Source organism: Lactuca virosa, chromosome 7 (genome assembly GCF_052849685.1).
Source record: "Lactuca virosa cultivar CGN04683 chromosome 7, Lactuca_virosa_CGN04683_v6, whole genome shotgun sequence".
Classification (NCBI taxonomy): Eukaryota; Viridiplantae; Streptophyta; class Magnoliopsida; order Asterales; family Asteraceae; genus Lactuca; species Lactuca virosa.
In genome coordinates, this window is record NC_136432.1 from 92,997,928 (window position 1) to 93,017,156 (window position 19,229).

The following is a 19,229-nucleotide window of genomic DNA, read 5'->3' on the forward strand; positions in this document are numbered from 1 at the left end:
GAATTTATACTAATTGTTCATGAATGCAACCCCTTGCTCAGCTTGTTACAAAGGGTATCTAAACTGAATGAAATAACTTTTATATTTATATACATATACAAATATATATAAGTAAAATTTAAATGACATTCGGACAAATAACCGATACTTATAATCCCACATCCAAACAAGGAAAAGGAACCAAAGTGAGTTATCAGTCCTAAACCTTTTAAATCTTATATATATATATATATATATATATATATATATATATATATATGATTCTTGGGGAAAACATAAGTTCATAAAATCATTTAAAAGAAGTTTAATATTTTGAAATACTTTTGGTGACTTGATGTCATTTTAACACAATTTTGAAACTATTTGAATTGATGATGATTGAAATCCATTTTGATAAGATATTTTGAAACAATTTGTTTATAACACAAAATCTTTGTGTTAGACTTGTATTCCTCCCCCCCCCCCCCCCTCCCCCTTAAAACAGTAAAAGCTATGAAAATACGGGGGTATGAACTCACCTTTTGGAGGGTGATTCAAATGATGAATTGATATATGATGTTTAGTTCCACGAGTGAAATCCCGCAAGAAAACAAGTCCTATATAGTGGTTTGTATAGCATATATGTATCCAATTAGCTAAAGTAATCATAGAAATGATTAGAAACCGGACTAATTTTTTAAGTATAACTTACAAATTGAAGTGTTTGAAGCTAGATTGGAGGCTGAAATGGGTTTACAGCCAGGAATTTACGGTCAGGAGTTTACGGCCAGGTGTTCTTGAAGGATGAAGAACACTTGATGATCCTAGACCAGGTTCTATGAAGATTCAAAGGTTTTGAGGTGCTTGTTCTTCGTAATCTTCACGTGTTCTTCGCGTTCTTCATGAAAACTAGTGAAATCAATGGATTTTAGCCTAATAAATGAAGATGGAAGGGTGTTCTTGAAGTGATAATAAGATCAAGAATTGATACCTGTTAGATCTTGGGAAGAATTAGTGTTATAACACTTGAATAAGATGAACAAGGATGATCTTGGTGTGTTCTTGAGGAGATATGATGTTCTTGGTGGATGATACTTGAGAGAAAAAGCTTGAAATCTCGAGTGGAAGTGAAGAAATGAAGTGAAAACTAGCTGGAACATATATATATATATATGCGAGGGTTCACGGTCCGAGGGTTTACGGCCGTGAACCTCGTTTACGGTCCGAGGTCGGCTAGAGTTTAAGACCGAGAACGTGCCCCAATGCGATAAGGTTCGGTTTCCGAGGCGATAAGATCCGAAGAGTTTACGGTCGAAGCCTGATTACGGCCGAAGCCATTCACGGCCTCGTTCATGGCTGCAAGGGTTTACGGTCCGAGGAGTGTACGGTCGTAAACCTTTTGCGGTCCGAATTGTTTGCGGTTTGAAGTAAGGGAATAAGATGCGAAGTTTCTTGGTTTTTAAGCTTTTTCTTCTAAATTCAATTGTAATTATTTGAAGGATTTTAACAAGTAAAGGTTATTATTATAACTTAAATAAAAACCCAAACAATAAAGGACTTTAGTTGACCCTCGTTTGACTTTGGTTGACTTTACAAGATAGAAAATAACTGGATGTTACAAAACCCTAGGAGAGCCTAGGAAGTATTTTGGTGAGATGAGTGTGCTGTTTAGCGAGTTTTGTGAGTATCGTTATAAGGAAGTGAGTTATAGGATTCAGGATAATTCTTGAGAAAGTACGGATAAGTGTGGAAGGTAGTATTGGGCTCGCACTAACTAAAGCATAGGATCCGTACTTAAATCAAGGAAAGTCATAAGGATTATAAGAAGCTTGTAGAATGAGGAATTATTTGGGTATGATCTGATATTTTGTGTTTACCTTTCAGTATGGTGGTGATTACCCGACATGGTGGCAGTTCTGGTTATGGTACAGGTTCCGGTTCAGGCTCTGGCGCTGAACCGATTGATGAGAGGATGCGCGAGTTTATAACGTCAAAGATTACTCATGGTATTTTGCAGCATACTCCTATGATGTATTGGTTCTGGTTCATGCTCTGGCGTTGAACCGATTGATGAGAGGATACGGGAGTTTATCACATAAGATATTACTTGCGGTATTTTGGAGAAGACTCATGTGATCTTCGGTACGATCAAGAAGGGAATCATGGAAATTCTAGATAAGCATTTGGGCAATTTCCGTACTGATATTTTGGCTATTGTGGGAGCACGCACTCTTACTTTTCTAGAGTTTCATGCATATGGGGATTCTGAGTTCTTCGGGAAGAAGGACCCCATTGTTAGAAGGAAATGGATTCCAGATATGGCGAATTCCTTTCAAACGAGCTTCTGCTCTGAGGGGTCGAAGGTCACGTTTGCATCATGTCTACTGAAGGATAGAGATCATGATTAGTGCGATGAAGTAGGTCACGCCTCGGGAGTAGAGGTCATTGAGGCGATGACTTGGGATAACTTTAATACCAGATTTAGGGTAGAGTTTGTATCTGCTATTGAGGTGCAACAGTTGACGAGGGAGTTTCAGGACCTTCTTTAGACGACATAGACTATGGTGGAGATCACCTCCATGTTTAGAGATAGGGCTTTGCTGGTTCTGTAGTATGTTGTGGATGAGGAGATGAGGAAGACAAGGTACCATGATATGTTAAGGGATGGAATTTGAGAGTTTGTGAACATGTCGAGCTGCAAGAACTTGAAGAATATGATTTCCAAAGCCCAAGACCAAGAAATTGAATTGGAGCTTCAGATGAAGCGCAATCCAACTCAGGTTCAGACAGCGGAGGGCCCAACAAATAGGCCCAATACTTTTGATTCTAGATCTCGAGGCCAGCTAGGTCGTGGCCAATATGGAAAGTGTGGGAGAGTGCATGAGGGGGTTTGTCGAGAGAAGAGTGGTAGCTGCTTCAATTGTGGTTAGACTAGACATTACAGCAACGATTTCATGCGGGGGGCGTTGATATGCTTCCATTGCAATCAGACGGGCCACAAGAAGGCTGATTTCCCAAGATTGACAGGAAGAGCGGTGGCGCACGACACCCGCTCCAGCTATGTTGAGGATCACCGATGGCCGACAGGACAAACCGGATGCGCCAGTGGTAAGGAGTCGAGCTTTTCTGCTGACAGCCGAGGAGGATCGTGCGGCACCAGATGTGGTCACTCGTATATATCTTCCTCATACTCTTTACTGATTTCTTTATTTATGCTTATGTTTTGTGTGCTCGTATTTAGGAATGTTCTTGGTGAATGGATTATCCGCACTAGTTATTTTTTATTCGGGCGCTACCCGATCATTCGTGTCTCTTGTGCTGAGCAAGAGGTTCGGTGACGCTCCAGGGGAGTTAGTGAAGGGTTTTATAGGTTAAAAATACATATACATGCGGAAAAAATCAATTAACATTTAAAGGGCACATGAAACCTATACGGATCTATGTCATAACATTTTGAAGGTAACATAAAATGAACAACAAAACCTAACATGAACCCTAATGTAATCGAAAATACTAAGTTAGGGTTACATACCTTTGATTTGTTGTAGTAAACAAATCACTTCAATCCCTTATAGTTGTTGGTCTTGGAAAGCTTAGCACCAAAAGGATGATGCTTGTAATGGCTCACAGCCAAAACCCGTGAAACCTTAGAATGAAGAGGAAAGAGAGGAAGGAGGAGTAAATTTCGTTCATAAGCCTCTAATAAAGGTCGTGCACAAATTTTGGCTCCCTAGGGGTCCTATTTATAGTTTAGGTAACTTGCAGGCAAAACCATATCTGAATTGATTAAATAATAGATTTAGTCCCAGTTCAAATCCATTCCTTATATGCAACCAGGAGGCTTCCACAAACCCTAGGAATCCCTCAAACCGTCCATACCTTGGAGAATTCTAGAATTGCTTCATTTGTTCAACTATTGAACAATTACAATTCATCCCCTACACCTTTAATTAACTCCAATTAATCCCAAATTAATTATGGATTAATTATGATTAAGAATTAATTAATTCTTATTGATTTCATATTACCTTATTAACCATATAAATTAACAAATCAATTAATTAACTATTGATCTCATATTAATTTATTAATCGCATAATAAAATAACAAATCAATTATTTATATCTAGTTAATACATTAATCGTATAATATATTAACAAATCATTTACCCATAATTTCCAATTAGTTTATCAATCATATAATAATCTAATAAATTGTCCTTCTCTCTTCTAATATCATTTCTAGCTATTTCTGGTTATGAGGGAAACTCAAAAAGGACTTTGCTTCTAATTAGATGTTTATACCAATTTAGTTATGAGATTAGACACCTTAATCCAACATTTATATCACCCATTGGAGGTAGAGATTACTGATGATCGCTCGGTGAGAGTTTCGAGAGTCCACCGGGGTTGCATTCTGGAGATGTTTAGTGAGAGGTACCATTTGACCTGGTTCCTAAAAGAAGATTATTGTTGGTATGCACTGGCTGGGGGAGAACTGGTTACACATGGCGAGGCTGCTCAGCATGGATCAACTATCCGTTCGGCTACGAGATCTAGGAGGTATCTCCAGCATGGATGTTTTGGATTTTTGGCTTATGAGATAAATACTCGAGTTGAGGATAAGAAGATTGTGGATGACGTGCCCATTGTTCGGGAGTTCCTCGATGTGTTTCTCGAGAATTTTTCGAGAGTGCCTTCGGAGAGGCAGGTTGAGTTTCAGATTAATCTGATTCTAGCGCGGCTCCGTTAGCCAAAGTGCCCTATCGCTTAGCACCTCCAGAGATGCAAGAGTTGTCTACACAGCTACATGAGTTGTTAAACAAATTATTCATCAGTCCGATCAGTTCTCTTTGGGGAGCACCGATTCTGTTTGTGAAAAAGAAGGACGATTCACACAGTATGTGCATTGACTTCAGGGAGCTGAACAAGTTGATTGTGAAGAACCGTTATCCATTGCTAAGGATCGATGACTTGTTTGATCAGCTGTATGGTGCGTACTGGTTTTCCAAGATTGATTTGAGGTCAAGTTATCATTAGATGAGGGTCAAATATGAGGATGTGCAGAAGACGGCCTCTAGGACTCGTTATGGTCATTACAAGTTCATGGTGATGCCCTTCGGGCTCACCAACGCACCAACAAAGTTCATGGATCTCATGAACCGGGTTTGTAGACCAATGTTGGATAGGTCGGTGATTGTTTTCATTGATGATATCTTGGTCTGTTCCAAGACCAAGGAGTAGTATGAGGAGCACTTGCGAGAGGTCTTGGAGACTCTGGGAAGGAGAGGCTTTATGGCAAGTTCTCCAAATGTCAGTTCTGGTTGCGCAAGGTGCAGTCCTTGGGGCATCTTGTCAACCATAAGGGTATATTGGTCGATCTGACCAAGATTGATGTTATGATGTGGTGGGAGGTTCTGAGATCTCCATTTGAGATTTGGATTTTCCTTGGATTGGCAGGCTATTATCGGAGATTCATTCAGGATTTCTCCAAGATCACAGTTCATTTGATCCATTTGACGAAGAAGAGCGTTAAGTTTCCTGAGCAGCAAGAAGCGTTTGAAACCTTGAGATAGAAGTTATGTAAGGCTTCGACTTTGACTCTATCCGAGGGTGTAGATGATTTTGTGGTTTACTGCGATGCTTCGATCACAAGATTGGGCGCAATGCTGATGCAGAGGGGTCGGGTGATAGTGTACGCTTTGAGGAAGTTGAAGCCTCATGAGATGAATATGCTACGCATGATTTGGAGATGGGGGTTGTGGTTTTCGCCCTCAAGATTTAGCCGCATTACTTGTATGGGGTTTGTTATACCATTTACACAACACAAGAGCTTGAGATATTTGATGGATCATCCAAACCTGAATATGAGACAGTGTAGATGGATTGATGTAGTGAAGGACTATGATTACGAGATTATGTATCGCCCCGGGAAGGCCAAGATGGTGGTCAACGGTCTAAGTTACAAGGAAATAGGTGCACCGATTCAGGATTTATGTTCTCGGATGACAATGGTTACCCCACTATTGGTGTAGATAAGAGAGGTACAAGTTGAGGCAATAAAAGAGGAACATTGAAAAAGTGAGATGATCCTGGGTAAGGTCTTCACTTTTAATTATGACAGTCGAGGGTTGTTGACATTGCATAGCAGGATTTGGATTCCTTATCTGGGCGGAATGCGTCAGACGTTGATGGAGGAGGCTCACAAATTGACATTTTCAATCCATCCGGGAGCGACAAAGATGTATCGAGATCTCAGAATTGATTATTGGTGGGCCCGCATGAAGCGGGATGTAGCTTGGCATGTGGAAAGGTGCTTGACTTGTCATAAGGTCAAGGCTGCACATCAGAGGTCGCATGACAAGTTACAGCCATTGGATATTCCCATGTGGAAATAGGAGCTGATCTCCATGGATTTCATCACCAAGCTTCCTCGGACGGCGCATGGGGTGGATTCGATTTAGGTCATCATGGATAGATTGACTAAGGGTTCTCACTTCATCCCTATTTCAGAAAGTATTTTCGGCGAGGAGTTGGCCGACATCTACATCAGGGAGGTAGTCGATCATCATGGGGTTCCAGTTTTAGTGGTTTCTGATCAGGATGTTCATTTCACCTCCAGTTTTTGGAGGAAGTTTCATGAGGAGTTGGGTACTCAGGTGCATTTCAGCACAACATACCACCCCCAAACCGCCAGGCAGAGCAAACGGGCTATTCAGAAGCTCGAGGATATGCTTAGGGCATGTGTGTTCGATTTTGGTGGGAGTTGGTACATATATCTTCCATTGGCCGAGTTCTCCTACAACAACAGTTATCATGCTAGTATTGATTGACCTCCCCTTAAGATGCTAAACGGGAGAAAGTGTCGGACCCTGATTTGTCGGGGTGAGGTAGGGCAGTGAGTCTTTGGGTGTATTGAGGTAGTGCTCAAGACGACAGAGATGATCCAGCAAGTACGCGGTAGGCTCTAGACCACGCAAATTCGTCAGAAGAGCTATTTTGATCGGCGACGCTTTGATCTCGAGTTCCAAGTAGAAAATTATATACTTATAAAGGTGTCACCTTGGAAAGGTGTCATCCGGTTCAGGAAGCGGGGAAATTTGGGCTCCAGATTTAATGGTCCTTAAGGGTTATGAAGTTTCGTATCGATCAGATACACTCAAGTAAAAATAATGAAGAACAAACAAAGAACAAAGAACAAGACGATCACAAAGATACTTTCACTAAGAAAGAGTGTTCTCACAAAGAGAACAGGTCACAAAGACGACACCAAGCTCTATTAGGGTTTGACCCTAGCAATACAATATATATTGTTACAGAAATGGGGATCCCGTTATTTAGGGGATGTATACTAATCTATGTAAACGTATGATCCTAATCACTAAGATTACAGATCGGAAATCTATTCTATATATACAAATAATATCTTCCTAATATACAAACGATCACTGAGATCATTGGGTTCACGTTGTCGGTGATCATGATGATGTTGGCGCTGGAGCTGGTGGACATCATGTGGTGTTTGGTCATCAGATAATAATGTGTGACCTTATAATCTCCCCCATCTAATGATGTCAAAACTAATCTTCAAAGGAATCATCAAAATCATCATAGGAGAAATTTTCAGCTTCCATCAAGATCTCAGGTTTTATCTACTTAAATTCATCAAGATCAAGATCAGTCAATCATTTATTGAGTTCAAGAGAGATCAGCATATGATAGCCTCGTTCTAGTTCTTTATGTCAAATGATATCTAAATGAAGATTGAATAGATGCTCAATGGACGCAACAGGAAGATCTTTAGTGCGTTGAAAGCACATTTGATTCTGACTATCAAGGTAGAAGATACCATGCTCTGGTTCCCAAATGAACATTTTTTGAATTGGCTCAACACCTACTGGCATCTTGTTGTTTATATAGACACTGCCATACGGAAGAAGGAACTTAGTATACTTAGACATCATGGGCTTGCTTGGTCTATCTAAGGTAGATGTATGATATGGACCAGTTGAAGGCACTAAGTTCGGTTTCTTGACTTTGTTAAGAAAATGTTGAGTTGACAATTTTACCTCCTGAGAATGAAAACCTTTATGCTTTGAAATTATCTCCTGAATCTGAATCCACTCGGTGTAGTCGTATTTAACTAACTCACGAGCAAAAACAAATTCAGTGTATTCATACTCTGCCTTCTTCCTCACCAGATGAATTTTGAGCGATTCATCCTTGGGTTTGGAGCACCTAACCTTGATGATGGGATCAGATTGATATTTTCGAGCTAAAACATCTTCAAATTTTGTTCCTGTTGATTCTATCATTCAGCTCAAAGACCCTGTTTCGTTTGGCAGCATCAATATTGAAACACTGAATATTTGTCTCTTGAGCGTTGATCCCTTCATCGGCAGAAGCAAGGATTTGAAGAAGTTTGATGGATTGATGTTCATCTCTTCTTTTTCAAACTGGAACAATATGCTACAACATGACTTCTCTTACCTCCTCAATGGTCATTTTCTAGTTCTCAGCCAGTTCTTCCAAATTAACTGTTAACTTTCTTTTCTTGGATGGAGGAGGAGTTGAAGAACTACCAGCAGCGGAGGAACTTCCAGCTTCAACGTCATTTTCTCCCCCTAAAAAGGAAGCCTTTCTTTTTCTTGGATTGAGTTGATCATCATCAGACTCAATATCACTGTGAGTTCCTTAAGCAATCTCCCCTAAAGAATATGCATCAAGATAAACGAGACTTAGAGGAATAGTAATTTGTGCCATGAACTCCAGTTCAAGAAACGCTTTATACTTATCATAATCAGTCTCAGACTGATCATCAGCGTCTGGAATAGTTTGGGCATCACCTGCTGGTTTAGAATGAAAATCAATTATTGCTCCTTGATTATCTTCCCTTTCTAATTCATATTGTTTAGGATGAAGTGGAGTTGCAGTCATTATCACCATCCCTGATTAATCTCCCCCTTTTTGGCATCGTCAGTTTGTGGATGAGAGTTATGAGGTGGAGAGGGAGCGAGGAGGGGGATTTGGTGGTGGTGAGGGAGGTGGATTATTACTAGATGTTAGTGGTGGTGGATGTGGTTGATCATTTCCTTGAGAGCTAGGAGGAGTGTCTGCAATCATCACCTCGTCATCATTAATTAGATCCATTATGCGTTTGATGTCAGCCACATCACTCTCAACTTTTTTCAGTCTTTCTCCAAGTGACCGAGTCATATGAACCAATAAGGAGAGTTGAGAGAGCACAATCATTTGAAAATTTGAGCTGGACTACCCCTGAAGGGTAGTAGAAGTATGTATAGGAGTTGAAATTGGACGGACAGTTGCAGCTTGAGGAGAAGGAGATGCTGGTCTTGGAGAATTCACAGGTTGAATAAGTGGATCAATGATTTCCACTTGAGGTGTGGATGATTCGTACTGTGTTATATATTCTGCAGTAAGAGTTGTTGATGATGTAGAATTCCACGAAAAGCGAATGTGTTGGTTCAATCTTGGGGGAGAGTAAGTCATCCCCGGAACATAGGCTTCTCCCATATCAGTGTCTGATTCATCATCTTCATCATCACCATCTTCTTTTTCATCAACAGCATCTTCATCATCTTCCTCATCTTCATTATTTCCCTCATAATCCTCTTCTTCAGAGTCGGATCTTTCAACAACATAAGGATTTGCAACCCAATTTTCCATACTCTGGGTAATATGCATATCCCCATCATTGGGGCTGGCATTGATAATCTTTGATGAGAGAATTGGAAGTGGTATGCAGACTCCATGGTTGAAATTGTAACCCTCTCAAGTACGAGCTAGAATTAATGCAAGACAACGAGGATATGGAACATATTTTGGCTTCTTGTTCCCAGTGATACATTCAACCAATTGATCAAAAAAGAGTTGTGCAAAGTCCAATCTTTTGTTTCAAGCTATGGCATACATAATTTGTTGCTCAAATAGATTCAACTATTCTAAACTTCCCATCTTATGTCCAAGACACTTTCCAATCGCCCATGTTAAGTACTTCCACCCAAAAAAGTAGCATTGGCGAAGGGTATATGTGGTTGGGTCACGTGTAGTACCCTAAGGAGATAAATTATACCCTAATCCGGATCGAATAGACTTGCATTTTTCCTCAGAAGGAGTTTAAAAGTAATTTTCTCATTAGGGAAGACGTAGACCTAGTCGAAAATATGTTTCATTGATAACCACCCTAGAATGATTATCTCCGATGGTACTGGTAATGGTTTGAGCATTGGAGTCGACGGTGCAAGAATAGTAGAACTCACATACTTGCTTAGGGTAGAATGGCTCGGGGAAATCACATAATGCATAGCGAAGTGGTAAGCTTTTGACGTAATTGACAAAATCTTCAATCCATGAGTTCTTGTATTGATTTGGGATGATATCTGAGAACGCAACGTTGTTTGCTTGGACAATAATGGGAGTATCAGGATATTGGGGGCCTTTAACCACATTAGCATCAGGGTTAAATACATAGAGAACCTTTGACATGATGAAATCTTGAAGAACTCAAAAGGAAGAGGATGAAGATTGAGAGAGCCTTTGTGAGAAAACTTTGATTTCTTGGATGAGTTAAAGTGACCTAGGAGAGAGATGATTCTCCTATTTTATCCATGGATTTTCTTCCCTTTTACATTATTAAGATTGAAGAAAGCGGCGCTGTCAAAATCTCATATTTCAAGGTGTTTTTGTATATCTTTAATCGTCATCCAAAAGTTACCGTTGAGATAAGTGAATTATGTACCATTGAGATATAGCATCAGCGACATGAATTATAAGCGAAAGCGGTCAACGTATCAGAGTTGCATTATTAGTGGATCAAAGTTGCAGCTATCAATCAAGTAAGATTGTGATGTCTCCTGATAGCATATGTTTGCGTTATCATTTACTGGCATAGTATTGCGAAGTCTCATCAGTGTATGGTTTTATACGTTAAATCATTTTTTTATTAGAAGAATAAAGGGAGAGAATAGGATGATGCGTGTAATATATTCCGGTACAGAATGTACCCATCAACAAAGAATGTCGAAGTTTTATCACTGTATGGTATATACAGTGAATCATCAACTTCTTTAATAGAATATTTGTTGGGAGAGAATAGGTAGGTGCGTGTAATATATCACGGAATGTAATATACCCATCGGCACAGATTTTTGAATTATCATCAATGTCTGGATTCATACGGTGAATCATAGTATTCTAAAGAAGAATGTATGGCGAGAATGGATTGGTGTGTGATAAGCGATGGTACATAGCCTAACCATTGGCACAACATTTCAAACTTTTATCAGTGTGTGGTATATAACAGTGAATCGTTAAGTTTTATTAAGAAAAAATTAAGGAGAGAATGTAATGTTTCCATCGCGCTGAGGTGGAATCAACGTGAATCATTAACAATGTAAACTTATCAACAAGATTTGGTTTATCTTCTATATAATCGAGTTAAGTTGTAGTCTAGAATTTTAATTTTCACCATCGATTCATTTATATGGTACAAGATAATAAAATAATAAATAATAGAATGAATAAAGCAATAAGTGAATAAAACTAAAGAGTTAGTCAAACAAGGAAGTTTTCTAAAAGTGATTTTTTTGGAGCTTTTTCAGAAATGAAATAAAGACCCGATTTAGAAAATATTTTGAATTAAAGGGCCATAATGAGTTTCCTTACCCCGAGATATCTGCCCCTCAATACTATCTAGGTACCAAGTATGCTCCTGACCCTGATGAGTAGAAGAGACATTCCAACTTTTCATTTTGACTCTTTGACAGCTTGAAGAGTATCAGCGTCACACCTACTGAAACTACTATCATGGGCATCATTGACAAGATCCATAAGGCCTTCAACAGTTATTCTGTCATCTTTAGAGGTCTCTTTTTCTTCAATCCATTCTTCATATTCCTCCTGTTATGCAATAAAAGCTTTTGGTAGAGAGTTGTTCTCCTTCTTCATTTGGACTAGCAGCTTCTTGTACAATATTTCATAATTTGCATGATATTCTCTCTTTTCTTTGCAGTCCGTGGAAAATGGTCAGGGCTTCCACGGTTAAAACAATTACCATAATTCCTTCTCTCTGACTTGTGCTTTGTTGTTGAACTATTTCCCTTGGGCTGAACTCTTCTGGCTCCATTAGATCTGCTTTCTTCATAGCGTTTAACAATAAGTGCAACACTAGCAACTAGTTCATCGGGGATTTCATCATTACTTATTTCACCCTTATCAGAATCATCGGATTCGCTGATAAGACTGGCTACTTCTTTTTTGGAGACCAGGGCAACAAGTTTTTCTTTGTTGGAGTCCCTCATGATGTCTTTACGAAGAGATTTAGTTTCTTTGTAATTTTGTATATTTCCAAACAAGGAGTTGAGATCCATGAGGTTTATTTTCTCACTATTCTTAAGAATATCAGCGTGATTTTCCCAGCTTTTCCCAAGAGAATCCAAGAACTTCAAGACATGAAGACAAACTAAGAGGAATGCTTAACAATCCCCAAACTGCACAAATCATTCACCAAACAGTTAAGCATGTTAAAGGTTTAAGTTAGAGACTCACCTTGATGAGCAAAGAAATGCTTGTATCTCTGGTTGAGATTGTTTATGATTGTTGCTTCAACTTCCACGGTGCCTTCATAAGCCACAGTTAGCGTTTCCATCATCTCTTGAGCATATTCACAGTTTTAAACCAGATGATACACATGATATAGAAGAGAGTTTCCTATGGATGCCCTTGCATTAACATCAAGACTGATAAGTATTTTGTCATCATCATCATAACTAGTCTTTGGATTTTATTTCGTGGGACTAAAATGAGCATTGTTAACCATAGGTTGATACATGGGAACATGTGGACCATTGTCGACGATATTGACCATATCAAAATCCATGGTTTAAAGAACAACCATAGGCTTTGATTTCCACATTGTAAATTTGTGTTCATCGAAAGGAGGGATCTTGTTAACAACAGGTGACTTTAGATTCTAAGAGGAATACATGATAACTTGAATGTATCGTAAACCCGCTGTAATAGCAATTGAAGGTTTATATCGATCGAATACACTTAAGTATGAATAATGAAGAGAAAACAAAGAACAAAGAACACGGTGATTACAAATATACTTTCACTAAGAAAAAGGGTTCTCACAAAGAAAATAGGTTACAAAGACGGCACCAAGCTCTATTTGGGTTTGACTCTAATAGTACAATATATATTGTTACATATCAGACATCTATTCTATATATATATATATATATATATATATATATATAGAGAGAGAGAGAGAGAGAGAATATCTTCTTAATATACAAACGATCACTAAGATCATTGGGTTCATGTTGTCGCTGATCATGCTGATGTTGGAGTTCGTGCTGGTGGACATCGTGTTGTGTATGACTCATCTGATCATAAGGTGTGACCTTACATGTTATCACACGGGTAGGCAAGATGGCTTATCGGTTAGTTCTACCGGCATAGCTTAGTCAGATCTATAGTATGTTCCATATCTCGCAGCTACAGAAGTGTTTGGCTGATGATTTCGTAGCGGTTCCTTTGGATGACATTCAGGTTGATGAGCACCTGAATTATATAGAGAGACCAGTTGTGATCCTTGACAAGAAGAAAAATACCATGCGCAACAAGGTAGTGGGCTTGGTGAAGGTGTAATGGCAGCACTGGAAGGGTTCTGAGTAGACTTGGGAACACGAGGTAGAGATGAGGAAGCATTACCCCGAGATATTTGCGGCAACGGACTTCGAGGACGAAATCTGATTCAAGTGGGGGGGAGTTGTAATAGCCGGATCTTCGAGGTATGAATTTTAAAGTGATATAACCTTTTTTGATGGCCACGGCGTGGTAGAGATATCACTACGATGTTGCGTGCCCCGCATGGGACGTGTATCTTATTTGGACGCCACTACCTTGCACCATAATGACCATAACGTGGCATCTGGGCATGTTTAAACCTTAAATTTTTGTGCTTGGGCCCTATTTAACGGAAGTGATGGCTAGGGTTTTCTCCACCCTCAACCACCATCACCCCCTAACACCTTGAATCAAACCTTAATCCCATCTCCTCATTTTTATGCTTATTTTGGTGTTCTCGGTGACTCTTAAAGGAAGAAGAAGGTTTTTATGGTGTAGAGAGCACCTTAGAAAGCTTAGAGATTTCATTTGAGCACCTCTTGGACTTTTATAAGTCATCAAGACTTGATCTTTTTAGGTCTTTGGCTATAGATCTAGGTTTATTGTATGTTCTGGTCCCTTGTTAATTTTAGTGTGGTGGAATGTGATAACGTTTGCAACTTTATGGCTCATCAAGGTCCTTGATCCTTATATCTTTTGGATCTAGAAAGTTGTATGCAAATTGAGAGCCTTACATGAATTTTAGATCATATTCTTACCTTTTGACCTAGAAAAGTGGAAGACATGCAAAGGTCATGCATGTCCTTAAAGATTGGATTTTTATGGACCATTAGGGTCCATAAAAGCCTTCTGGAGAGTATGAGTTAAAGGCTTAATGAATTAAGGACTAAATCCATTAAGTTCTCCATGCACAGAACCCATGATGTGGCGAGTTGGCTGCCACGACGTGGGGAAAGGAGGGATTAACAACTGTTTTGGTTAAATGTTACCACGATGTAACCATGGGTTGGCGAGGACGTGGAAGTCAGTTGAAGTCAACGTTGACCATTGACTTTTGACCTCGTTGACTTTTGGTCAAATTGCTAGACTTAGAGTATGGTCTAAGGTTTGGCCTTGAGTATTTTAATAGGTGGGTTGTAACACCGGTGTCGGGACTTTTCGAGTCGTGGTTATTTGACCCCAAGTGTGTGAGGTGAATCTTCTCACTACACTATGTAGGATGCTAGTTGTCTTTGTGACTCTTGCATGTATGTTAGGCGGGGCCCGTTTTGTTGGGTGGGGTCCGTTATGATGGGTGGGGACCTTTTTGTTGGGCAGGGCCGATTATATGGGCGACACCCTGGACTTTTATTCCATATTGTATGTTTATGGTTTTACTCTAATCTTTTGAGAACACTTTTACTCTAGTTGTCTTTTGGAACAAATGAATGTATGGTTTTGATTTATTTAAAATTAACATTTTACTTAGTATTTTGGGACGTTTCATCTTTCCCGTATTTTTCAATTATTTCGTGATCAATTTCTTGAATTATCGAAAAGGGTTGTCGAGTTAGAAGGAGTGATGTCTAATGCTGTTATGGTTCCAGATTCCGAACTGGAAAGTGTGAGAGGTGAATTGAGACTGTTGCAAGAGCAAAATGTAATTTTAGAGAGTAAGTTATCTGATCGTCAGCACTTGGAGGAAGAGATTGCTTTTTTGTAGGGTAAGGTAGCCTTATTGGAGTTGGAGAAGATCGTGTATGTGGAGAAGATTGTTATGCTTGAACAAGGTGTGCAAAAATTAAAGAGTGACCTTGGAGTGTGTACCCTTAAGAACACCGATCTTTAGGCTAGTTTGACTGGTGCAACTGAGCGAGTTAAGAGGTTGGAAGAGGATATGGGATGGATATTTTCTAAGGGTGTAAGTAAGGTGATGGACAAAGTGTTTGCCAATTCTTCTTTTTATGATGCCAAGAAATCGCTTCAAGCGGTATGCATTGACTTTGAAAAGAGGTACGGATGTGAGATGATGAACAACGAGCATTCGTTGGGGCTTACTGAGGCAGATATTTTGTTATATAACCCTACTCAATTACAATGGAGGGAGAATGCCTTTTTCTGATTTGTTTTGTAGTGATTACCTATTTGAGTTGGGTTTCCCCATGAGTTCATTCAGCCAGCTGTGGGATTTGGTGACAGATCGTACTAGCGGTCATGCTTCCACAAGTGGTGGAGGCGGTGTAGGTGCTTAGGTTATGGAGGCTGTTAGTGTTGGTGTTTATGATGATGGTATTTTGGTTAGCGTGGCTTTGATATTGTTTATGTTTTCACTATGTCCGGCTACTATGGTGTTTGTCTTATATATTTTGACATTATGTTGCTTTTCTAGTTTGTCTTGATTGAAACTTGCTTTCTTGCTTTATTTAAATCTTGTGTGCTTTGCATCTTCCCTATACCTTGCTCATTAGCTTTTGTTTCTTTCTTGGCTAAGGTGTTGCTTTGACTAGAATTTTGTGTACATGGTTATGCTTAAAGAGTTGTCATCGCTTTTGCGGCTAATCATGTAGCCATGGTCAAGATGTTGCTTTGACCAAAATGTTTGTGTAGTCGGTTGTCCGAGCAACACTTAGAGAATTATCATTGCTTTTTTGGCTAACCGGGTAGCCTTTGTCAAGATGTGTCTTTGACCAAAAGGTTTTTATAGTCGGCTGGCCGAGCTACATTTAGAGAATTATTGTTGCTTTTCTGGCTAACCGGGTAGCCTTGGTCAAGATGTGGCTTTGACCAAAATGTTTGTGTAGTCGGTTGGTCGAGCTACTCTTAGAGAATTATTGTTGCTTTTCTAGCTAACCGGGTAGCCTTGGTCAAGATGTGACTTTGACCAAAATGTTTGTGTAGTTGGTTGGCCGAGCTACACTTAGAGAATTATTGTTGCTATTTTGGTTTTGCCATTAAACCCACATTTCATTTATTTGGGTAAACCTTGTGTCTTTCATCTTTCATATACACGTGTGCATATATGAAAGTTGCCATGCTTTCTTTTATCCGAGCATCTTGCTTTACCGAATTGCTTGCTGACCACGTTTGTTGTTAGAACGAGCTTGCCTTTGCACTTTAGATCTCAGGTGTTTTTTTCCAGCTTCCTTGTTTCCTTTCTTTCTGTGCGCCTTTTCTTATTCCCCCACGAAATGAAACTAGTTGGTTTTGTTGTTCTCTTCCCAGTTTTTGCTAATGAGATCTCCAACAGTACCATGTTTGGGTTTCCACTTATATATGGTCCTTAGGCTTTTAACCGTGGGCTTGCATTTCCTTTTACCCATTCCTTCTTTTACCCTAGTTGTTGGTCTATCGTTTTCCATGATCATCGTTTCTTCATTTGTGATCTCTTGCTCTTTGTTTCCTTTGTCCATAATAGGTAACTATGCTCCTTGTCTAGTTCGAATGTCGGCTACTCCATCCTGCTTCCTTTTTGCATCACTACACTTTTCGTTCGCTATTACTAGCATTTTCCATGTGAATTTCCCTATTGATACCGAGATGTCTTGCTCTTGCATTAGTTAAGTTATTTCTTCTTCCAATGCCTTAATTGCTTCGCATAGGTTGTTGCATGCGTTGAGATTCACTTTAATTTGCTCTAGTTGTTTGAGTTTTTCCTCCTTCCATTCTTCCTTTGTTGGTGCGATGATTGGTGTTTCATCTCCATAATAGGTAACCATGCTCCTTGTCTAGTTCGAATGTCGGCTACTCCATCCTGCTTCCTTTTTACATCACTACACTTTTCGTTTGCTATTACTAGCATTTTCCATGTGAATTTCCCTATTGATACCGAGATGTCTTGCTCTTACATTAGTGAAGTTATTTCTTCTTCCAATGCCTTAATTGCTTCGCATAGGTTGTTGCATGCATTGAGATTCACTTTAATTTGCTCTAGTTGTTTGAGTTTTTCCTCCTTCCATTCTTCCTTTGTTGGTGCGATGATTGGTGTTTCATCTCCTTGTTGACTCATGATGTTCTCACATTTGCCAGTTTCATCATTTTGTTTGTAGTCTTGCTTAATTTTCCCTGTTCTTTTCTTTTCTGGTATTGTACCTACTCCTAACATGGTATTAAACTTGACTACTCCATGTATTTGTTGATGTTATGACTCTGAACTTATGTATCGTTGACCTTCCGAATATTATGTCGTATGGTGAGGATGCCTTAATTATGACAATCGGATCGGTCTGGTTCCATTTCTACCATTATTGTAGTAAACTAGTGTTAATGGTAGTATAATCGTTCCTTCAGGTGATATGTTGTGTCCGTCAAAACTAATTACATGTGTCTCAGGTGACTCTATTTTCCTTTGCACCTGACTTGGGAGTTGTTGGTAGAAGTGTTTGTACATGACGTCTGTGGAGCACCCACTATCCATGTAAATGTAATTCACGTAATTTTTCTTTATGAATCGTTGCTGTTATAATCCCATTCGTCAAAAGTGAACTTGTCTCCATCCCATTCTTGATTGACCTCTAACTGTTCTTGCTGATGGAACATGAAGATTTCGCTTTTCCTGAAACTTTTGACCTTAGGTTCTGTTGGGGCAATGTTTTCTAACTACTTAGGTCGAATTCATCTTATCAGATCGCTTACCTGTCCATCTTGCATTTTGTTTTCCAACTCTCTTAAGAAGCATTGTGCATTCAATGGCATCGTGCCTGGTGGATTCGTGAAACTCACAATACTAGCCCTACTCTTTGTTGCCTGATCTGTCTCCCGATTTTGTCTCATATTATTCTTTTTGCCTTTAACTACTACTGCAACATCATTTCTTCCTCCATTCCTTGGTAATGGGTAGCTTCAGCTTTGTCGTACGATGCGAACCGGGTGAGATTGCGTCCTTGTATTGCCATATCTTTGATTTTCTTATGCTGAAACTTTCACGTAAGGTGCACGATTGTCCTTTTGAACATAAACTCTTTCTCCTTGGTCTCTTTTCATTTTCTCGGATGCTGCTTCCTCCTGTTTCATGTACCGATGGACACTTTCCATCATGCCATTCCTTGATTTGGTTTATTTGCCGACAAGCTTCTTGAATAAAACTCATGGGTGTAATTTGTATGTAAAGGCAACAATTACCATACTATTTTCCCTTTCTGGGGCATTTAGCGTTGCTTTATTGAATCGATACACGAAGGCGTGTAATGATTCATCTTTTCGTGGTCTACACCCTAGAATGGCATGTGCGTCTGTTATGTACCTCATATGCTATATGAAGTGACTGAAAAATTCTTCTCATAGTTGATTGAAATCATGTATACTCTCAGCTAGTAGACTCTTGTACCATAATCGTGTTGTCCTGGACAACATGGTTGGAAAGAAGATGCACCAATACTTCTCGTCTAGGTAATATTCATACATCGTCTATTTGTAATTTTCTATGTGGTCATTTGGATTGCCCGACCTGTCGTACTTTGAAATTTCAGGTATATTTGTTCTTGCCGACAATTTGTATTCTCGTATACTTCTTATAAGGGGCGAGTTGCTTGAACTCAAAACACGGCAATGATTAGCATTTCTATTCACCTCCCGAAATGCGTTATTATCTGTTGCTTGTGGTGTCCATTGGATTTGTGGAAG